This window comes from Neopsephotus bourkii, unplaced genomic scaffold, assembly GCF_033783945.1.
Source record: "Neopsephotus bourkii isolate Nb327-2 ecotype Australia unplaced genomic scaffold, CSIRO-AGI_Nbou_v1 NB_1634, whole genome shotgun sequence".
Taxonomy (NCBI): Eukaryota; Metazoa; Chordata; class Aves; order Psittaciformes; family Psittacidae; genus Neopsephotus; species Neopsephotus bourkii.
Window position 1 is genome coordinate 3396788 of NW_026902109.1, and position 23720 is coordinate 3420507.

The 23720-nt window shown below is 46.2% G+C and overlaps 1 long non-coding RNA gene across 1 annotated transcript in view; it reads left to right on the forward strand.

Moving 5' to 3' along the window:
* Positions 1-23720, forward strand: part of LOC133223261 (uncharacterized) — a 90881-nt gene that overhangs the window by 23356 nt on the left and 43805 nt on the right. The window lies entirely within an intron of this gene.

Consider the following 23720-nt stretch of genomic DNA (forward strand, 5'->3'; position numbering starts at 1 on the left):
TGGAACCCAAATCTCATTACAAGGCTGGCACAGGTGGTTCTCAGGATGCTGCTGGAAATGATGAAATAATACAAGAGGGGCAAGTCTGTCAGACCTCTGACCACCATCAAAAGGTGAGAGAATAAAAGAATAAGGCCATATCTGAAAGGGTGAAAAAGACCGCAGAAACACATAAGAGTGTTGAATTCATCACTGCTTTCTTTCTCTAGGAAAGAGCTGTTTTGCCAGAGACAGGTTAGGATGGGTCCTTACTGGCAGTGCAAGCCTATCTTAAGGCAACATAGGCATATTCAGGTATCAGAGATGTGCACTTCTTGCAGCATAAATTAACACATTTCTTGTTTGAATCCTTTGGCTAAAAAAAAAAAAGACATCCTGGTAGGGTTTTCTGTTTGTTTTTATTTTAACCCTCCTCTGACACTGGACACAAGGAGGTGTGAGGAAACCTGTTGTACTTAATGTGCAAGGGGGTTTGGCTTACTGGGTGCTCCTATTTGTAAGCTGCTGATAGATGCTAAGTGAGACCTGGTAATCGGCAGGTAGGGAGTTGCCCCTTGGAGCTGAGTGAACTCTCTGCTGCCAGAGCAGCCAAACATCTTCCAACTCTTACTGTTTTCATCCCTGGGGGTGGTCCTGTGCAGGAGAGGAGTGCCATTAACAGGGGGAACCACTGTGACGATCATCTAAACGGTGTTTTGGTTGCTGAATAGAAAGAGATGCTCTTAAAGACTGCTTCCTATTCAGAGATCTCCGTCTTCTTCCCTCACCCTCTCTGAAACTGACTTTAACTGTTTTTCACCAATTCTGAAGCTGTTGTCTTCCTTACTGTTGCCAGGTTTCTGGGTTGGTTTGGGTTTTTTTATTGCTCCATGGTTGGTTTTTTCCCCTCTGGATTTTGAGTCTTTCCAAGGAAATGGCAGGGGCATTTTATGCTTCAGCTGTTGCTGGCCCCTCCGAGGCCTTCCAGATGGAGAGAGTCAGCACTGATCCCCGTTTTCCTTCCTCTGTGCACACACAGACTGGTAGGATAGAGAGGGGAAGAGGGAGGGAGCCTGCAAAGGGTGCTCAGAGCGAAAAGTGAGGGATTGTGCATCCATCCCATTAGTGTGACAAAAGTGGAAATAAAGCCAGGGCAAAAAGAAGCCAGTTAAATCAGGCACGTGTCTGACTCATGCGTGAGACACTTTGGCAAATACGATCAACAGTAGCAAAGCAAACAATCTCTGATAGCTGAGCAATCTGTGGCTTTAATTATAAAACTCACCAGGGCTCTGGCAGTAGGTCCCTCGGCAGTAGGAGGTGGGGAGGGGGGGAGGCAGAAGAGGAGAAGCTCTGGGCAGTAGCAAAGTTGGTTTTTGTTTGTTTTTTTCCCCAGGGAGTTTGTTCCACTGCCTGTCCCCCCTTAAGTGAGACCAAAGGCTCTTGTCATATGCAGACAGCCAGGGCCATCTGGTTCTGGGTGGCCTTGATGGGACCAGACAGCATGAGATCATTGCTAGATGGAGGGCGATGCTTCTCGTCAGGTGCAGCATGGTTTCAGTGGCTTTTTGTGTTTGGCCGTGTCGCATTGCATCCCTCGGGGCATGCTGCGTGCTGTCAGATGGCTGCTTCTGAAGTCAGTAAGGCAGAACTGACCTGCTGGTGGAAAGGGGAGTGTGCCACCTCCGGGACAGCCAGGAGGAAAGAGACCTCATGGTGAGCTCATGGAGAACGAATGGCACTGAAGCACAAGCAAATTGGACATTCTTGGTGAAAAGTGGGACAAAAAAATACCTCTCAGGAAGACAATATTCAATAAAACCAGAGAGCTACAGGAGGGAAAGAACTTGTGAGATTTAGGGAATAGCCTAAAATTCAGGCAGATGTGTGACCAACAGTGAAGACAATAGTGTTGTGACATTTGGGGGCCAACTCCATTAAAAATAGCATTGCTGAAATGTGCCAAAACCACACGTATGGCCTCCTTCTCTACTATTAAATGTAGGAAAATAGTGGTTGGGAGGAAGAGGGAAGAAAAAGGGTTATTTTTGTTTAAACACTGCAGGACTAGAAGGGATCAAAAGCTGTGCTGAGTCTTCCCTGAAGCACTAAACATTCCTTATGCCAGCCAAGTGCCCAAAACTTGGCAAGCCTTCATCAACTTGATCGTTTTCCAGTATTCAAATGCTGCTATGGAAATCTTCCAAATAGCTGATGACTGATCATTAGTGTTGTTTAAAAGCATGTTCAGCTTTTAATACTGGTTTAAAACATGTAAGGAGCGTGGAGGTGTCTTACCTTTCAAAGCAGCATTTAACACTTCCCAAGGTATCATAGCTCACTCAGTCTTGCATCTGCCTCTGCTTATAGATAGGAAAGGTGAGATTTGGGTCTGTGCCATCAAAGCTGGTGAAGGTATTTTTGGCTTGCTACAGATTTCCCTTGGCAGCAGCCCTTGGCTGCTGTGAAGTGACTTGCTCTGTGTCCCTGCCTGTGGTCACTGGGGATGCAAGTCCTCAGGTGTTTTTTTGCCTCACCTGCAGTGCTTCAGCAATGGCACGCAGCAATTTGGCTTTGCCTCTTGTGGGGGAGTAAGTAACCCAAGAGAAAGAATGGAGTGTGACAGGCATCAAAAGGGGACATCTCCAGCTAGCTGGTCCAGCAGACATCCACTGTGTGTGCTCCTGTCTATGTGCATGCTCAAGGGAATGAATGAAGTTCTGCAAAATATATATGCCTTTTGCTTAGTGGCTTTCCACACGGTTATTGCTGAACGCGGAGGGGAGGGCACAACACCTTCTGGTGCAACACCTTGTTGATTGTCCCACTGAGAGAGGTCCACTGAGGTTTTCCTTGCCCCTGTAGGTGAGGCATGCTGGAGGTGTCAGTCTATTTCCTTTCTAATCATCTCCTCTAGCTACTGGAAGAAGGGAGTCATAAGGCTGACTGTGGTAGAGAACTCCCAGTCTGTGTGGAGAGCTCCCAGTCTGAAAAACTTCCCTTGTTTTTCCTCTACTTGGTGTGAATGTGTTGCCTAATCTTGGCAGCAAAGACTCAGAGACCTCTCAGCCCCACCAAATGTCCACCACCTCCTGCTGCTGCAGCTTCTTCCGACTGGAAGACCCATGTCCTTCCTAGGTCGTTGTGTGGCAAGAGCAGGGGCACTTTGGGGAAGAGAAGCTCCCCTGATCCTCAGAGAGGTGAGGAAGTGTATGTTGCCCCTCAGAGGAGAAGATCTGAATGTCTCTGAAAATCCTCCTTCCTTTTCTTACCCTGGCTGTATTGGGTTGCTAGGATGTTGGTTTTAAAGCTTATAGAAGGAGAGAACTGTGTTTGACGCATGGCATGCGTGATCATAGATCTAGAAATAGCCAAAAAATGTAGCAGGGCTAAGGGGAAAGAAATCAGCCAAACACTCCATTTCTCCATCTAAAACTAGCTAAGATGGATATGGGAGAGACAGAGAGGGAACAACAGAGGAAAATTGGACCCATTAAGACAAGGTAGCAAAGGCAAGTCCTGAATTTCAGAACACGGCACCTGCCTTTTCTTACTGCCTAGTAGAAATCAAAACAAAAAATTAGTTGAAAAACCTTTTTCAGCCTCATTTTCAAACCCATCTCTTCTTTGGAAATAGCCCTGAAATGAGTCTGAGAAGTTAAGAGCTGCACAGGGAGGCTTAGGGAGGGCCCTGCTGGTGTGCTAGGAAGGTTTGTTTGTGTGCAAAATGTATTATTACATATCTAGGAAAACAGATTATATTATATTGCTTTATATTTGTGCTATTTTTGCTTCAAGGCTCCAGTGTGATTTGTGGTGGTGGGGCCAAGGGAAGATAACAAATGGGTTTTGGGAGCCTATGAAGAATGGAATTTCCCCCCCTTCTTTTATAGTATTAAATAGCTATTTGTATTACAGCAATTTCTTCTCTTCTTTTTTTCTTTTTCCTTTTTTTTTTTTTTGTGGTGTACTGAGATAAAAAAAACCCTCTATTTGCTAATGCCACATTATTTAATTTAATCAGGCTGAAGTACACCTTTAATAAATTTGCCTCCAAAATGAAAAATTACAAAGATGTGGCAGAATATTTTAATGAAAATGGATGATGTAGCAAGTTAGAAAAGAATTATGTCTTCTTCCTGCCCTTTCCTATCACCCAACAGCACAAGAGAGCAGCTGATATCTTTCAGAAAATCACAGGCTGTGGCGCCTAAGTCTTTTTAGTTTTCCTATCCTGAGATCTACTCTCTCATGGAGTTGTTTTCTAGTTTCTAGATGATCTGCCAAGAAAGCAGGCCCTTGAGCAACAGCACTGAAATAAGGTAGGCAGCAGTAGCTATCAGTTTGCAGGATGTGTAATGCAAGGCTGGACTGTCCAGGTGTTGTGGGGGGTGGATTGTTCAAGGGCAGGGGACACATGACAAGGAGGACTATTCTTAGATGGATCCACAAGTAGTCCCTAATACACCCTGCTGTCCTTCCAGATGATGGCATTCAGCGGTGCCAGAAATATTTACCCAGGCCAAAGCAGTCTTGCTGCTTCTTGTGCTGGGAGAGCAGTGATTGACAGATGCAACAAATCAACATATGCAAGCACGCATAAGGAGGAGGATCTACATGTGCTTGGGGATGCCCTTAGGAGAGCCATATTCAGTGAGGCTGACACCAGCCTGTTCAAATAAAAGGGCCATTGCCTTCTGTCCCCTAACAATGCTGGAATTTGGACTTTGAGCATTTCCCCATTACTCTCTGCAGGTATTTTAAGAAACTGTAACCACAGCTTTGTCATCAGGCTAAGCTGTAGTCCCACACCAACATCAAATGAGGTCTCACCTAGACACAGTCCTGTTTTCCCCAACAATCTCTTTGTTCATAAACTGCTAAGTTGTCATTGGAGGAACAGAAGTTGTTGGAAACTGAACAAAATAAACCAGAAAGCAGAGGAAACCTCCACGATTAGGAGACACAGGCCTGCTCTTGGAAGTAATGTGTCCAAACTCACCATGTTGACTAGGTCTCATTTTGACAACAAATAAGAAAGATGAATCTGGGCTAAAAAGCATGAATCCTTCCCTGGTTCTGAGTGCTTCCTGGGGACATTTGGGTGTGAAGTGTCCTATTAGCCAAATCCCTGCCACTCAGAGAGAATGTCCTTTGCTTAGCCCTGGAGCACTTTCTCCTTCTGCTTGGTATTTCAGTGATGTCATTTTAGTCACAAATTTATGACATCAGAACGTGAGTCCATGGCAGCAGTCATGACAGATGAAGTATTATGGGTCCCCTGTAAGCAAAGTGAAAACTCAGCAGTAGAAAACTCAGATGAAATTTATGAGTCTTCTCTAGGAACCAGTGTCACTCCTGGCCTGGGGCCACCGTAGCCAACATGATTTATGCTGCCTGTTCCATGGGCCTTGCTCTCACGGGATCAAGCTAAAATTAATCCAGCCAAAACCAACACCATGCCACAGAGAGAGTTACTGGGGGGACCAGGTGAGAAAAATCTGATAGAGGTGAAAGTGCTCTGGGGGAAGTCCAGTGCATTGGAAGTTCTACCAGCTGGTCCATTTTTATCTGCTACCTGACAAAAAATGCGAAGAACGGAGCCAGTTGCATAGCTGTAAGACACAAAGCTGATGTGTAATGTTTTTCCTTGTTATCTCACTCACTTGACAGACCTTGCTGGTTCTTCAGGCTCATCTATCAGGTATGATGAGCATGCCCATGATTTCATTCTCTGCACAATGAAAGTTCAGTAATGAACTGCCTCTGCTAGCAAGCTGGCAAGCAGGTACGTTGTGTGAGGTATCTTCTGCTTCTCAGCAATCTAGGCTGAATTTCAGCTGATGACTTCTGGATAGCACACTTGTTGTCTTGGGTTGAGCAGACCTTTAGGGTGATCTTGTGTACCATCTCTGAAGCATGCTCCATCAGCTGCAGATCAGCAGTGGCGACAAAAGCTATCCATAAAATATACTCTTCCCCAAAGGGTAAGCTGTGTTTTTCTAGGTTTGCCGACTATCCTTTTACTAGTTTCCATGAAAACAAATTGCAGTTTTCATAAACATAAACCACCATCTGGCCCTGAAACGTTGGTAGGTGCTGTTATCTCCTGTCGACAGGATTTGCAAACTGTTGGGGAAAATCCTAGCAAGGTGAAAATGGTAATTTTAGCACAGCTCCACCGGGCTTCTGCTGCAACCCAATAGCTCATTCTAAGGCCAGGTTTGCTGTTGTGGGTTCAGCTGCCTTGATTTGGATGAGTGCTACCTAGCACCATCCCAAGAAGGGTTTTTCAGAAAAGCTCGTTAGGGCTGCCTTATCCCATCCACCTGAAAAGCACACAAACGATATCCTTTAAAGCCATTCTCATGGAAGCTTTTATTCAGTGGTGATTCAGTGCTGGGCGTAAGCCGGGCACCATCTGCCCATAGCCCTGGTTTTCATGCCTCAGGAGCACAGCACAAAGACAAAACTAGCACAGGAGTGGGGTGCACAGTTGCCCGTTAGCACAAACCCAGTTCTGTCATCCTAAACCAAGGAAATGCTTCCCCCACCCCTAACTTCACTTAACAAAGCCATTAGCACTCTATTAAATATTTAGCTTGACGCGTAGTGTTATCCTACCTGCGAGCAGGGAAGGGCAAAGACTGGAGCAGATGGGATGGGATGATTCAGACCATGGTGTTATGTCCCAGAGCGCTAGCCAGGGAGCTGCTTAAATCAGGCTTAGTAATGGGAAAGTACATAATTAGGTGCTTTAATGATCATGGCTGCCCTGTGTGAGGTTTTGCAAGGTCTCCACAGGATGTTTGTCAGAGTGAGTCAAGTCTTGGATGAATTTTCTGGAAGGGTTTCTGTAATCGATCTGGGTTGGGGGAGTGGAGGGGACATCTCCGAATGGTGGGGATTAAAAGAATGGGTTTGTGTGTGGCAGAGAAATGAAAAGGAGAGAATCTAGCAAGGTGAGAATTTAGGCAAAGGTGTGCCAGCTTTTAGGGTACTGAGAGTAGAGGCAGTAAGAAATCAGTAAGAGGTCTGATTGCCTTTGGTTTCTGTGTCTGTTCACCAAAGTTAATCAAAGGGTGGCAGTCTGACAACAGAACATAGCTGGCAACGAAAAATGCATGTCCCTAAAGGTGCCTGGCAATCACAGTGTCCAAAGAGTCTTTATATTCTCTCTTCTGCAAATACCACAGCATTGCTGCAAGTTTGGTGGATGCTGACTAGAGAGTTGACATAGAGGCAGGGGCTTGACCACTCAAGGGCTTGCCTACTTTCAGCATTGAAGGATGGTGATGAGATTTTTGTTTGGTGGGGTTTTTCTGTATGGTGGTGGAATTTGAGAGGATGGGTCTGATACATGCTCTTGGCAGGCCTAGCAACGAAGGTCATGTTGCAAATGCAGTCTCCAAACCAATGTAATTTCTAAAACACCTTCTCCCTGCATTTATAGGAGTAAATGGATTCAACCTGTTGATGAGACATTTTCCAAGGTAAAGTCTCCAAAAATATAACAAGTCCTGACATTGCCCAGTGGGCTTAGGAATGGCTTGGCAAAGCCTTTAAATGCCTAAAAGGCTCCAGCAAGAGGACTTCAATAGGTCTTTTGTCTGTGCTGAGGCTCCAGTCCATCACTGGTGTTAAAAGACGGCCTAAAACTAAGAAAGGAAGGAAGCTGGCCGGGCACATTTTACAGAACTATTTTCTGGTGGAAAATGCTATCCATAGGCCATCTGTATGGGGTTTGGGCAATCATGTTTGAAACCTCTGCCTGATAGTGAGCTGGCAGTAATTAAATATACACGGAGACTCAAGCAGAACAAACATGCAAAATCCTTCATCTTCTAGGGGAATGCTCGCAACCTGCTTGCTGTTTTTCTTAGGCTGGTGTGCATTTCCTGTCTCTCTCTCAAAAAAATCAAATATTAAATTAAAATGTCTTGGAAGAGAAATCCCCAGATCTCACAATTCACGCAATTCTTGTTTTCTGGCTAGTTCTTATTCCCAGCACGGGATATTGACGTATTTGGATAGGGGTAATTCTGGGGATCTTCAGGACTTCTTTGCATGCCGGGCTTGAAAACAATGTTTAGACATGGCTCAGAATCCACACGCATTTCAAAACCGATCAGAAATGGGAAGTGACGCATTCCTTTGTGTTCATATTTTTTCCATCACTCCCTTATTCCTTAATGTGTGTTCTGTCCATCAGCCTTCCTTCCTCAAATGCAGAAAACCAGAATGAGCCTTCTCACCACCACCCTCAGCCTTGGCTGATCTCTGTGCCCCCTGCCTCTGCAGGGGTAAGGAGCTAGCACATTTCATCTCTTGCATGTTTGGCATCCCATAGGTAGCATCTTCAGTGTGCAATCAGCTCAAGGAAGAGACCTTTACATCAGTCACTGAGGTCACCTCTATTTTAAAGAGTGTGCAGTGTATTGCACAAATAGTAGGTAAGGATAAAGAACTTAAGCGTGGCCTGATTTGGGGCTTGCCGAAAAGGACTATAATGTGAATGGTGTGTCAAATTGTTGCAGATGAGAGACAAAAAAAGAGAAGTATCAGTACAAGTCCCTCCTTGGACACTTCCACTGTGGGCTGCTGTTTCCTTCATAGCTCTTTCCCTCATCTCCGAGACAAATCAGAAGTGCACTTCTATTTAATAATAGGGGAAATTCAAGTGATTTCAATCAATCAGCCTTACTCAGGATTTCTGGAGGAGTGCAGCTCCAGTTCTGTTTCCCTTCCCCACCGCGTTCAAAAAATACCCAAGAACATTGCATTTGTAGATTGGCAATTAATAAAGGATTCCCATCATTCAGAAAAATAGGTAAATTGTGTTAGAGTCAGACTATGGGCTTGGCTGCTTAGCAATGAAGAGAGCTGTCCGAGGCCTTATTTTACCCTGCTTGGCATTTTTTAAACAAAACATAGTCCATCTCTTTCAAACCTTCTTGGCCAGAAAGAGAAATAAACATTTTCCACAGGGCAGCCTAGAAAAGCTTTTCATCTCAGCTCTGAGAGGGAAGGGGTTGTAGTTACCTCTGGGAGGATCTGATTGTACCTGAATGGATCGATTTTTTTATTATTCTCTCCCCTACAAAGTCCATCAAACTCTAGTCTATTGAAATCTATTTCAGCAGCCATCCTTGGCTCTGGTGACTGGTTCTTGGGGGTACTCCCATCTACCAGGGGAAGCAGAAATATGTTCCAGACATCTAACGGCAATAGGGAGCTGGTGCAGGCGCTTGAGGAAGAGAGAAAATGAGAAAGCAGAATCTCTTCCTCGCTCTGCTCAACATGCAAGGAAAAAGAAAATCCTCTCCCCTTTAGTAAAAGCCATTAAAGAAAAAGGGAGAAGGAGGAAAGAAAAGGAAAGTCATTACAAGGCTTTGAATCTGGAGGTCTTTTAAATTTCTTAAACTGAGTGTAGGTTGTCAGCAAAGAAGAAAAGCAGAAGCTTTGCTGATTGTGCAGGTACCAGTAAAACCTGCTGTGCTCCTAATGAATTCTGACAAAGCACTTTTGGAGAGGAGCAAAAGAAAAACACACCAGCTTTTGGAGTTTGACGTGCAGTGTGGCCTTTGACTGAACCAGGATGCTTTGTAAGGGAGGCTCGATGGTTTCTCACCTGCTTGCAGGACTCTCTCTGGGCTGTGAGGAGGGAGGAGCAGTAAAATAGTTGATGAGGTCTTGGGAGCATTTTGGCAGGCAACAGGGTTGCTGGTTTGGTGGAGTGCCAGGTGGAGATGCTGTCATGTGATTACACCTATAGGTATAGGCTTATGGTCTCAGGCTATAAGACCCACTACTGTGGTATGCCTTTTGCACCTCTTCTTGGTGCCCAAGTAATGATTTGGCATTGTAAGTATCATTTAAGTATCATTTATCAGGTAACCATTTGACAGTGATAAAGAACTTCAAACTGTGGTGAGCTCTTTTGCTACCAAGTCAGGCCATAGAGTGAGATGAGCATGTGCATCCTTACCTGCTGCTTTACATCCCAGCTGTGAGCAGATGTGTTTTCTTTATTGATGGTCCCACAGAGCCTGTCTCCCTGCTGCTGGCTGGGAAAGCAGATATTCTTGCTCACGTTGCAACTGTTGCTTCCAATGTTACCTTCAGCAACTGTAGAGGTAACTTTTCCTTTAATGATAATGGGAAAAAAAGAGTAAAGATGGACAAGAAAGGATGACAACAGTGTGAATTAGTAGTCCACACAGCCAAGAGATGTATGTAGTAGCCTCTTTTATGTCTTATTCTCACCCAGGGATACCTTTGTCTTCTGCAGCACAGAAGGATTTTTAATCTTCTTCACAAAGACAATCTTCACAGGTAGGGGAAACAATCAGCTTTTATGGGGCTCTTCACTCCTTTATTTATTTGCAAATTCTCAGCAACAGTCAGATTTGAGCAAAGGGAAAAGAAAAAGAAAAAAAAAGAAGAAACAATCTAGAAAAGGTGAACTGAAAGATGGGTATTTTTCTTCTTACTGTATCCCACAGAAAAAGAAATGGATGTCTTACACATATATAAATAATAGCCATCTATAACCTACCAGTATTGAGATGTAAATGAGGTAACAGTGGGAATTTTATCTCATTCAGGATGAAAAATGAGTCTCCTGTTACAGGGAGTTTAAAGGCATGCTTTGAAGCTGAAGTCACAAACCCTTTGTTGAAGCACAGAGCAGTAAGGGAGGCAGGTGACCTCCAGCAGAGACCCCTCCTGCCATGTGATATCCTCTCATGTTCGGTCTCCAGCAGGGTGACCAGGCTTCTCTCTACCAGAAAAATGGAGGGGGAAGAGGAACAGTCAGTGTGCCCCTGAAAAAACGGTATGCATTGTTTTGCTTGAAGCATGTTAAGAGGTCAGTCTTAATCTCCTTCCCTCTAAATTGTCCCTGTGATGCAGCTTATATGGCAGACCTTGATGCCTGCTTCTGTCTGATGCCAGAGAGAGGCAAGTACACCATGGGATCCCCTGTGGCACCTACATTCTCCAAGCACTGAGGCATTTTTCCTCTTGATGCTGGGAGTACCAGACAGCACTCTGTATCCATCCTTTTCTCTAACTTCCCATCGAAAAAGTTTGTATACAAAGGACTTGTGTGGCTTGGTGACAGCCAGCATGGCTTCACTGAGGGGAAATCCTGCCTGACCAATTTGGTGGCCTTTTATGACGGGGCTACAGAACTGATGGACAGCGGTAGAGCAGTTGATGTCATTTACCTGGATTTGTGTAAAGCGTTCGACACTGTCCCATATGACATTCTTGTCTCTAAATTGGAGAGACATCAATTTGATGGATGGACCACTCGGTGGAACACTCAGTGGCTGGATGGCCGCACACAAAGAGTTGTGGTCAATGGCTCAATGTCCAGCTGGAGACCAGTAACAAGTGGTGTCCCTCAGGGATTGGTGTTGGGACCGGTCTTGTTTAACATCTTCGTCGCTGACATGGACAGTGGGATTGAGTGCGCCCTCAGCAAGTTTGCCGATGACACCAAGCTGTGTGGTTCGGTTGATACACTGGAGGGAAGGAATGCCATCCAGAGGGACCTTGACATGCTTGTGAGGTGGGCTAATGCCAACCTCATGTAGTTTAACCATGCCAGGTGCAAGGTCCTACACCTGGGTCGGAGCAATCCCAGGCACAGCTACAGGCTGGGCAGAGAAGAGATTCAGATCAGCCCTGAGGAGAAGGACTTGGGGGTGCTGGTCAATGAGAAAATGAACATGAGTCAGCTTCAGTGTGCGCTCGCAGCCCAGAAAGCCAACCGTATCCTGGGCTGCATCAAAAGGAGTGTGACCAGCAGGTCGAAGGAGGTGATCTTGCCCCTTTACTCTGCTCTCGTGAGACCTCACTTGGAGCACTGTGTGCAGTTCTCATGTCCTCAACATAAAAAGGACATGGAGCTGTTGGAACAAGTCCAGAGGAGGGCCATGAGAATGATCAGGGGACTGGAGCACCTCCCATATGAAGATAGGCTGAGAAAGGTGGGGCTGTTCAGCCTGGAGAAGAGAAGGCTGCATGGAGACCTCATAGCAGCCTTCCAGTATCTGAAGGGGTCCTATAGGGATGCTGGGGATGGACTCTTCATTAGGGACTGTAGTGATAGGACAAGGGGTAATGGGTTAAAACTTAAACAGGGGAAGTTTAGATTGGATATAAAGAGGAAATTCTTTCCTGTTAGGGTGGTGAGGCACTGGAATAGGTTGCCCAGGAAGGTTGTGAATGCTCCATCCCTGGCAGTGTTCAAGGCCAGGTTGGACGAGGCCTTGGGTAATATGGTTTAGAGGGAGGTGTCCCTTCCCATGGCAGGGGGGTTGGAACTTAATGATCTTAAGGTCCTTTCCAACCCTAACTATTCTATGATTCTATGACTCTTGATGCCTACAAGAGTTTTCCTTCTCCATGAGTGTTTTCAGTCCTGGCATACCAATTGCTCAAGAGAGCTCCAGATATCTTATTAACAATTCCAAGGGAGGTTCTATTAAAATGGCACTGTCAAGTTGGTTAGGATCAGCTTCTTTTCATCTGTCAAGGAGCTCCCTCTTGATTCTAATTGCTTAAAAAAAAAAAAAAAAAAAGGCAACACCTCAAAACACAAATTCACAGCATCTGCTGGTAAAACACAGATTTTAGTTGTTATTTAATGTTGCAGAAGTCACTGTCATGCAAGGTTAAGCCCACATAGTTAAGAATTAGAAAACCAAGGTCACAAAGATGAAGATCGATAGTAGTTTGGCTCCCTCTGAGAGTGTTTGTCAGACAGAAGGAGGTGGAGGAAAAACCTACAACAAATAAGATTCCCCTAATGCTGTCACACCATTGTTTTTTGCAAGAGGTTTTTGTTCATAGCTGTATAACTGGAAAGTCTTTCTGGATAAAATAATGCCATGTTGTTGGAAAGATGCTGTTCCTGAAGATCTCTGTGATCTCCACTCCTGAATATATATATATATTATATATATATATATGGTCTTTCACATACTCAAACACAGAAAAGCCATTAGATCTTGCAGCTCAGACTGTGATTGATTACCATACGAATAGCATACGGGCACGGAGAAAAGGGGTAGCTCCTGAAACGCGTGGAGTTTGTATCAAAGTGTTCATCTCCTACTGAATGAACTGGGAAAATCTGTGAAGACATCTATTCCTTTCTGCATGCTCCCCTGAAGTCATGGCTGAACTCTGCCCTTGCATTCTTAGCCCTAAAACCTGGCCTTGCCTGTAAAACACAGGTTTGGGACTGGATAGATAAATACTCTAATCTCGGTGCATCATGAACTTGGAGCGTGCAAATTCATCACTCTGCTCCTCAGCTGTAGAAAAGGAAATAACAGCATATCTTTCTTCTTGCTGCCTCCGTATGCATTGCCTATCCAAACTGCTTTGGAGAAGTCTTTCTCTGATGCATGTGGTTTGTTCACTATCTAGGCTACTGCTTATTCTTTTTAATATCCAAGTGCTACTGTAGAAAATGGTCATTATAAAGCTATAAATAGTTCACAGGACTTCAATTAAGAAACTCTACATAACTGCATTAAAAATAATAGTAATAATAATAATAATAATAATAATAATAATAAGTTAGCCACTGCTGAAGTCCTTGATGGAGAGACCCTTGAACTTAGCAGAAGGTGTTCTGAGGTCACTCAAGTGCCTGGGATAGCACTCAGATTTTGTTTTCTTTTTTTCTTTTTCTCTGGGTCAAGGGTATGAGTATAGAGGCTGGGCCTTCTTAGCTTAGCAGACAGAAAAATCAGTGGTGATCTTAAGAGAGTGGAAGACCAAGAGTCGAGCAGTTTTTGAGGTCTGATACCCAAGCCTGTTGTTGGGTGTGCCATTCGGGCTGTAGACAAGTGGTGACCCCCCAGCTTTACCCAGCTTTTTGTTACTGCCTTGCAGATTTACTGGCATTGCTCCTAATGAAGTTCTGCTAGTCATGATTTACCTTTCATACCAGCTCTTTCATGCTTTAGCTATCCTCCTAAATGTTCCATGGCATCACAGGAGCCAGAGAGAAACCAACAGGAGATCTTGGAGGAGTAAGTGATTGCAAATCAGCCCCAGCTTGCTCCCAGGCTGTCCCCAGAGATTTGCTGAGGTCACAGATGATGCTTGTACCCACACAAGGATGCAATAACTTGTATGGGACTACAGCCCAGGGTGGACCAGCAGACTAAGGTGCTTTATGTGCTGACTTCTACAGTAGTATCACAAAAAGCAGGGTACAAAAATTACATTGAAATAAAGTACTTCACAGTGTCCTTTTCACATTGCTCAGACAACGGCCTTACTTTCCAATGCTTTTGTAGCAATTTGCATGCTATTACCCACAATGCCTTCAGCTTTAATGCTATTACATCTTGGCAGTCTCTCTAACCTAATGATGACAAACACTGCAGTATTCCCTCTTTGCTCTTTGCCAATCCCCCCCAACATTTATTTTGGGGTGAAAAAGTTATTTTTCTGCTTCCCTCTCACCCTTTCCCTCTCTCTCTCTCTCTTTGGAGAACACACTGCTCTTACTGCTAACTTAGCCCTATGTCCCACATCTTCCACAGCCTGTTCTCTGTCCCCTTTGCAGCAGTTCTCATACCACCTACTTCTCCTGACATTTTCCCTGATGCCTTTATTGCAAAGTAGCATTTTCTTTCATCCACTTTCATCTCAGCTTTGGGGCAGGGGCTTGTGTTTGGGACTAATGTTTCCAGGTGGCGGCTTTAAGTACCATCCTCTTGTAGGTCGATGTTGCTCTTCAGGTTTCATTGCTCTTCCTTTGATAGGAAATACATTATCTGAGTGATGCAATGAGATATTCTGAGTTTTGAACATAACTTCTGCTTGGGCTGGTGATGCTAAATTGGTATTCAAATATTCAAACCTAAAACTGAGCCAGCCAGCTGCTTGTTCCACAGCAAGATGTCCATAATGTGGTTATTGCAGACCTGGGCTTTGTAACATGGTGTTTGGTAGGTGCCTGCCTCCACCAGGGCTGCAATATTACCTCCCAGGGAAGGCAACTGCCATGCCGAAAGGACACCCTCTGGAGGGTTAGGGAGATGAGTGCTTGGGCAAGGAGGCAGTGTGGCATTTTCCTTTGTTCCCTGGCACAAACCCAGCTTTTCATTACCTTATTAAAGCAAACAGAATTTGGACAATAAGCTCTGTTTGTCTATTGAGCAGAATTTACTCCCTGCACACAGGCAGTGTTGATCCAGCCCAGGTGATGGGTGACCCTGGGTGATGGGGGATGTTCCAGGGATGGGTTCAGGCATCCCAGGAGGTAACAGCGCTGAATGAAGAGCTTCATGTTGAGGCTGGCACATGTCTTTCTCCAGCCTGGCCTGCTGGGAAGGGAGAAGCTTTGTCCCAGAGAGGCGGGGTAGTGCAGGGCAGCGAGCCGAGCTGGCCTGTCAGTCGCGTTTCTCCAGACAGAAAATGGTAAGAACAAAGCTCATAAAACACCCATAATAGCTCTGGGTTTGGCTCCTGCAGAAAGCGCTGCTGCTTTCTCCTCTTCAGTTTGCTTCCTATTAAAACATCCTATGAACTCCCAGGGGACAACAGGGAACAGGCGCCTGGGATCAGGTTTTCAACAGGCAAGCATCCACACCCCCGTCCTTTATTTTGGGCTCTGGAAGGAAATGGGCTGAGAGTCCAGGGGCAGAACAAGATTTGTTTAGAAACCTGCTCAAAAATAGAGTTGCAGCAGCACACTGAGTGCTCGCTGAAGTGTTGGAGAGGTAACCAGGTTGTCTTGCAAACTACCTTTCCCTCCTCCTACTCCTCCTACTCCCTGATTTACTAATTAATCTCTGTTATAATTAATCTGTAGCTCTCATTGCTAGAAGGTGTCGGTGTGTTCAGGATCTTAGCAGGATTAAATAAGAGTAGATGTTCCTGGATAATAGGAATGCTGCTGTGCTCTGAGCTCAGGTTTGGTGGCTCACCTGTAAACTGGGGCTGGAAAAGTGGGGGAGAAAGTTCGTGTTCATGTAGTCATGCCCGAACCAGATAGTCTGGCCCTGTGGAAGGAATAAAATTATCAAAAAGCTAGTTTTGGTAAGAGAGCTCTCTTTAACCTCGCTGGTGAGCCTGAGGCTCTGCAGAATAGAATGCAACAGGAGCTGGCGACACAGGAAATGTTACAAACTGAACACATGCGCTTCATTTGGCTGAGATTAGCAGAAACCAGTATATTTTGTGTGACTCCTTTCCCACCTCTGTTCAGCACTGAGCCTTGCAATGCCACTGCATGGGGGTCCTGGCACCCACTGCCCAAGGAAAGCATCCCACGGGTAGGAGCTGAATGGTTTCATCCTTCTCCTCCTCTGTATGATGGTCCTATAACAATCCTATAGAGAAGCAAAGGCAGCCATGGAGGGTGCCGGCTTATAAAGTGAGCAAACATAATATTTACATCAGTGAGACTCCCTGTGTTTGACTAGAAGCTAAACAATTTAAGGGAAGATTGATTTGTTGCGTTAAAGTGTAAACCAGGTCAGGGTTATGAAAAGAAGCTTTAAATACCATCCACAAAAGCAACATACCAAATCCCCCTGCTGCTCTTTAAGCGCTGGAAATGTCACAAAACGATAATTCAAGCAGTGGAGGAGCTGCCACATGCAAGCAGCTGCAAAGATGTTCACTTTTGAGGGCTTCATCCAGTTCAATACACGCAGCTAGATCGGTTGCATTGTGTCGAATATTCAGACCATTTGCTGGTTGTAAGTTGATCATTATTTTTAAACTTAGGTGTAGAAAGCTGTGAATTTCCCATAAAACAAGAAGTCAGAGAGGCAGCTTCTTTAGATAACAATGCAACAGCCTAAAAATGTTTAAAAGCACTCGTAAAAGTAAACAAAGCAAGCGTGAGAGAAATTCAGATGGTTCCCTTCCTCCCTCCAGTCAAACTTTTAATTGCTGGGAATTCAAAGCAGCTGCATTTTCTGCTGGAAAAGTGATCTGTTGCATTTTTATAGCAGTTTCCTTTACTGTAAGAGCCTCGGGAGCAGGATGGAGCCTTGCTCTGTGGGTCAGATAGGCTGTGTGTGGAGCAGGGTATTTCAGGGAGGGGAGAGGAGAAGCCAAAAAGACTCTGGACGCCTCTTAGGCGTCTAATAATCTTTCATTACTGAAAAGAGAGAGGGTTATTTGGCCCTGAGTCATGCAATGAATGGCCTTTAGCATGTTTTGCCCTTTTTCCCATGAGCAGGCTGTGACTTTTTCCTCCCCAAATGAACCATGACAAGCCCATATCCAAACAGTAATAATAGTAGTAATAACAGTAATTATCCCAGCAGCAATATTAATCATAAAAACCTCAATTTTTTTTAATTTGCTGCTCTCAAGAGCACTAAGTCACGGATGTCAGCTGCTTGCCTGGGCTGCCTGCATAGGGGTCCTGCCTGCCCCAGGACCTTCTTGGCTGGGAAAATGCTTACCCATAGCTTGTCTGGGTGCTTGATGTTCATAAGCAGTGTGCACCAACTCCTCTGGGGCAGAATTAGGCCTGTTTTGGACTGATAGATATCTATATGCTCAGTCCCTTTTGCTTTCAGGGGTGCCCAGTGAGTCTAGCTCTGTCACGTGGGTGCCTGCTCCTGCACACCAAAGCCCAGCAGCCTTATCAAAGGCGAATTAAATCCTCCTCTGATAGGGCTTGGACTCCATCTCTGTGCTGAAGTCATCTGTAGCCCCAGGTGCTTATCTGTGGCAGCTGCCCTTTTCATTCCCAAAGCTCTCTGGGTGCAGGGGAGACGAGGCGAGACACATGTGTAACAGCTGATGAGGCTCATCCGACGTGAAAGGGCAATGGGGTGAACAGCTTCCTGCCTTGATACTCTGCTGCTTGGGAGCCTTTTCCCTCTATTCCATTTCTGCAGGGAAGGGGAAAGTGGGAGAGCGAAGCGTCTATCTTTAGAGGCCTGATAGTATTTCTCCGTGCAAGCAGATTCGGGTAGCTGTGTCGTGGGCTGCAACAATAGATGATGCTCTTCCATGGTCAGCTTGAGGAGGGGTAACTAGCAAAGGCCAAGGAAATGCAGTTAGGAAATTAAGAGTCAGGGGCAAAAAAGGGCTTAATGAAGTTATGACAGAGGTGCAGAGCCAGGGAGAAATCCTGACTGTTGAAGCCAGTGGGTCTTTGTTTTGTCTTCCCAGGGGCTGGGAAGTGTCCCATGTTCCAGCACTGGTTTGAGAGAAGTAGGCTGAGCTGCTTGCAGCACCAAGATGGAGCTGGTTCCTACTGTTACTCTGGCCACAAAGACCTGCCTGGTGCAGGGAGAGGTGGGCAGCCCCTGTCCCCATCTCTATGCCGTGCTGGCTGCTTAGCACTGTAGCAATTAATCACTTTGTAAATATCTTCTATTTTACTACATAAGCAATAAGCACTTTGTCGGAAATTGCATAACTTATAATCCAATTAAACAATAATTACATTGTAATGGGTTTGTAACTACAGCATTAATTAACTTTTATTGCCCTGTAAATTAAGCATGGTATTGATACAGAGTTGAGAGCAGACAGCTGGCTCCGACAGTGGCAGGAGAGGGATGGGGAGCCCCAAAAGCTGTTGAGGGGACAACCAAGGCCTGTGGTCACATTGCCAGCCTCAGCAAGAGAGAGCTTTGTTCGAGCTGTGAGCATGTCCATGTGTATCCTCTGGGGATGGACCTGGGGAGGTCTCCTAACCCAGGGAAGGGAAGGGTCCTGGTGGCCAAGGGTCCTTGGAGGCCGGTTTTGCAGCATTGACGTGGAGCCTATGGCAGCACTGACAGGTAGTGGAGGAGTGGGTAGCCACCTGCATGTCAGGAGAACTCCTGCACTTCTACACGTTGATGTTCATCCTTACTGAGCGACAGATTCACCCACAGCTTGCAGGTGCTAAAGAAGTGGGAGCTCTGGCCGAGGTCTTCTGAGGTACTCTGATACCTATCACCACTTCTGGTGGGAGGATCTGTGCCTGGCTATTGGGAAATCACCTTCCTGGAGGGGGTTTCCTCGTTGACAATGGCACTTCAAAGTGCCTGGTGTCGATGACAAGGCTCTCTTGCCAGCTTGCTTGCTGCCAGCAGGCGGTGCTGAGATAGTGCTCCCTCCCCAGCTAGTAGGGTGAGAAGAATGTCGGAAGGGCTGGATGCTTGCCCTCTGCTTGCGCAGCTCTCTAACTGGCAAGTCTGGAAGAGAGGTGCCTTTGTCTCTGATGCCGAGACAGTTTTTAAGCTGTCAGCAGGTTTCATACCACTGGAACATGTGATGGGTTGCTTCAGTAGGATCTCCTCCCTGTGGCTCTCTGGGCAGGGAGGCTATTCTGGGGACATGGAGAGAGGGAGATGTTTGCTCAAGGCTTGGGAGGCTGCTGCTTTGTGCACACAGCTTTCCCCCTTCCTCCTTCAGGAGGGACATGCTCCCTCATAAACACTTCCAGCCACTTCAGGCTCCTCTGGCCACAGCCAGCTCTACACAAGAGCTGCAGATCAAGGAATTTAGATCAGAACTGGCAACACCATGGGTGTCCCTCTGCCTTTGACCCCCATCCATCCCAATCCTTACACCTCCCTTCAAGTCTGCTTTGATGGAGACTGCAACTCCTGGGCGAGCTGCTGCTTGCCCAGTGCAAAAGGGCTGCAAGGGGCAGGATTTTGCAGCAGCTGCTTTGGGAGCAGCCTCCCAGGAGGGAAGGGCAACCAGAAACTTATCTGGGTCATCTACCGCAGGCTTTCAGGCAGAGTGAGGAGGCAAGTCCTGTCTCCACTCCTCACCCTTTTTTCGGCTGGGGATTTGGTGACCACATGTGAGTAAGGGCATTAGCTTGTGCTGGGACTCATCTTTTTGCTGGCTAGAGGTGCTTTATATGGGATGAGTGACTTTCCCTAAGACAGTTCAGGTGGGAAGCCAATATTTACCAAATCGAGATGCCAAACTGACCAGGGAGCTGCTTCATTTGTGAGGAAATCTGTCCTGTGCCGATGCTTCTTGACACCTTGGGAGGCACTGAGCCTGCGGGTGTCAGGGGAAGCATTTACAGACTAAATCTCCAGGTCTTGCAAACTAAATCCCCAGGTCTCACTGGGTTTGCCTCTCCTGCTCCTGAATACACAGCGAGCAGGTCTGATGAAAGATTGGCATTTATTGCCAAGGCTTTAGTAACATGTTCTTTACACCAGGCTTGCTTGGAAACCAGAAAATCAGCCCAGCCGCTTGGCTTCTCGCATAACCGGTAGAGTGATGCAGATAGGGAAATGTAACAAAAATAATTATCCTTTTGATCTGGCGTAATCTCTAAATCTCCTCCCCACCTTCTGAACCTTGTTGAACTACTTCTCGGCTCCCTCCTGGGTTTTTACCTCTCCAGCATCCTCCTGCTTTGCCACGTGTCTGCTCTGAACTCTGCAATCACCCAGGACATGCAAGGAGTATGATTTGGCCATGCCTTGTCCTAGTTTTTTTGTGCTGCTTTTTTGTCTTTGTACGGACATATTCATTTTACAGAATTGCAGTTTACATGGGCAGGAGACCCACTTCATTTTTGAACTTGCTGGGGCTTGGATCCCCTCTTGGCAGAGCTGGCAATCCACGGCTGCTGCTGGTAGGTTTGTGAGATCAGGATCACAGCGTATAAAACAATTACGGAGAACTGCCACCTTGTGGGAGCTGGGAAATGTGGCAGGACCCCCCTTCCCAAGCCCCTCACCCTCTGTGCAGGCTGGGTTTAAGGGCATCTCGAAGCTGGGGTTTGGGAGATGCACCTCCCTGGAGGCAAAGCGCAAGCCTTAGGATAGAAATGGGCAGTGCTTCTCCTCGCCTTGAAAAGAGGGTAGGAGTGAGAGAAAGAAGCGAAGAGAGACAGTTGGAGGTGAACTGCAGGGATGGGTGATGGGTATGCCATCCATCATGTTTGGTTTCACCCGATGGGAATTTCCACTCTCCAGCCTGTGTTCAGGCGCTGTGACTGCCTCAGCATGCATTTCCCCAGTGCCCCATCCCCTCTTCCTGGGTCAATAGTCCATCTTCTTTTGCTTCGCTGAGGGCCCATTGCTGCTCCATAGGGCTGTCATTAGGTAGCTGAAGAGCATCTGTGAGTGAAAAAAAAACAGTGTTTGTGGCAGCTTGATTTTTTCCTTATAGAGCTGCTGATCCTGGAAGAGAAGTGGATGTGGAAGTCACTCCCCGGTATTGCTCTGGGCCTTCTCTATTTCCTTAATCACTGCCTTCATATAATTTGGATTTTCCTTTTAATTGAGGGGGTTTTCCTCTCACCTGGACATCTGTCCTCCCAACCCTGCTGTCACGACATCCTGCCTTTCTGCAGTGATGGGTTGTGATGTTGCTACAGAGACCTCTAACTTAAGGTGGGCGCTTGGCAGCAGGAGCTAAGGTGCTCCTCAGGCAGAGCAGCCTGGTGCACTGTGCAGTTCAGTGGCTGAGGGGAACAAAAAAGGGAGGAAACAAGATGCAGGGAAAGCATAGAAAAAATTAACCGATGCTGTAAATAGTTTTGAGCTGTTAAATGGAATACTTTTTATGACTGGTTGTGAAACATCTATGGGGTTTATCTAATGCCCAAGTTTTTCCATCTGTCCAGCTCTTTTAAGAGACATAATCCATATGTCATCAGCTTGGTCTTCTCACCCTGAAGGCCAAAAGCTTTTCTAATGACAGCTCTCCATGCTCCTCTGGGTAGAGAAGACTCTTATTGTCCAGTGCAACTGTGTCCACAGATATGCATCCCTGTCTGGCTCCCCGGGCAGGCGGGAAGACAGCAGCCTGTGGGTGCTCCCCAAAGCAATACCCCTGTGGTGCCAGGAGCATGTAGGCAGCCTGAGAGTGCCTGGAACTACTTGATGCCTAATCGGAGCTGACAGGGCTGAGGAAAGGGAGAAGGGCAAGGGAAGATATGGGGAAAGCAAAGCAATGGTTATTCCTGGCACGTGTCCTTAGGTATCGCAGGCATCCCAGGACAGGCCAAGCACAGCAGGAGGGCAGATGGCAGCCCCTCACCTTGCTTTCCACTTGCAAAGGGGCACCTGTGGTCTGTACCACCCCAGGGCTGTGACTCAGGTGGTGTCTGTGAGTGGGGGCTTGCTGTAGGGGTAAAATGAAGCCCCCTTCCGAGCACGAGGAGGGGACAGGAAAGCAAACCTTCAAGGAGATTTCCTTTCCTTAGGGGAGATATGCCACTGCCCAAATCGCTGTGAGATGACAGGAGGAAAAAAACCCCAGATGGGGTCAGGCAGGATTCAGCTGCGGGTGCTGGGTGTACTCAGGCTTGAGTGTGATGCAGGCAGGGTAAGAGTTCTGTGTGAGGACCGTCCTTCCAGAAGGACCAAAAAAACATGGTATTACTGATTATTCAAGCTTTCTAAGCTGAACCTCATCCCAGTGAAAACTTAAGTCCCATAAAGCCGCTGGTTAAATGGGAGTTCATTGAGCATTAAATCCGCCAAAGCCTTTATTTTTTGACTCAGCATGAGCAGGATTTGGTAGCTGACACCTCCTGGCTTCCCTGGGGCTGAACAGGCACTTGCAGCAAACCTGAGCATCCTGATCTCCCCTGTGCCAGGTAAAACATTTTGGGATGCCCTCAGTCGCAGGAGGAGTCTGAAACATTATGCTGGGTTGTGGCACAAGTGCTCGCACTTTCAAAAGGAAGGGGAAGGAGGAGGCAGGAAGGGTAATTAATCACCAAAGATACTTAGCTCGTTTGTTTTAACAACTGGAGTTCAGCTTAAATTATTTATGCCAAAGCTTCATAATGCACTAGGAAATGCATTGCAACATATGTCATCAAAAGAATGAAGCCTGGGTAATGCGAAACCTCACTCCAGCCCTATTAAACTTGCTTTTAAGTGGGAAGAGGATGACTTTTTTTTCCCCAGCAAATTAATAATGTGTGCTGATTAGCACAAAACAGATTAGCAAGGTTTCTCTCCATGAGCTTTGTTTCGTCAATAGAAAGTTAATTAACAGCCCTCTGCCTCCTCATACCCAGTTATAAGACAACACTCCAGCATCACACAGATCTTAATCTTTAGATTATGAGTTTGTTCATTTTCTTTAATTTTAGCTACCATTAGTTCTGAGCTGGTCAGGAGGTGTGTTTGCAGAACAGATAGGTCCAGTTTGGGCTTACTCTAACTTTCCATATTTCAAGGCAGTATCATAGAATCACAGAATCATAGAATAGTTAGGGTTGGAAAGGACCTTAAGATCATCAAGTTCCAACCCCCCTGCCATGGGAAGGGACACCTCCCTCTAAACCATATCACCCAAGGCCTCGTCCAACCTGGCCTTGAACACTGCCAGGGATGGAGCATTCACAACCTCCCTGGGCAACCCATTCCAGTGCCTCACCACCCTAACAGGAAAGAATTTCCTCCTTATATCCAATCTAAACTTCCCCTGTTTAAGTTTTAACCCATTACGTCTTGTCCTATCACTACAGTCCCTAATGAAGAGTCCATCCCCAGCATCCCTATATTCCCCCTTCAGATACTGGAAGGCTGCTATGAGGTCTCCATGCAGCCTTCTCTTCTCCAGGCTGAGCAGCGCCAACTTTCTCAGCCTGTCTTCATATGGGAGGTGCTCCAGTCCCCTGATCATTCTCACGGGCCTCCTCTGCACTTGTTCCAACAGCTCCATGTCCTTTTTATGTTGATCACACCAGAAGTGCACACAATACTCCAAGTGAGGTCTCACGAGAGCAGAGTAAAGCATCGAGTCTC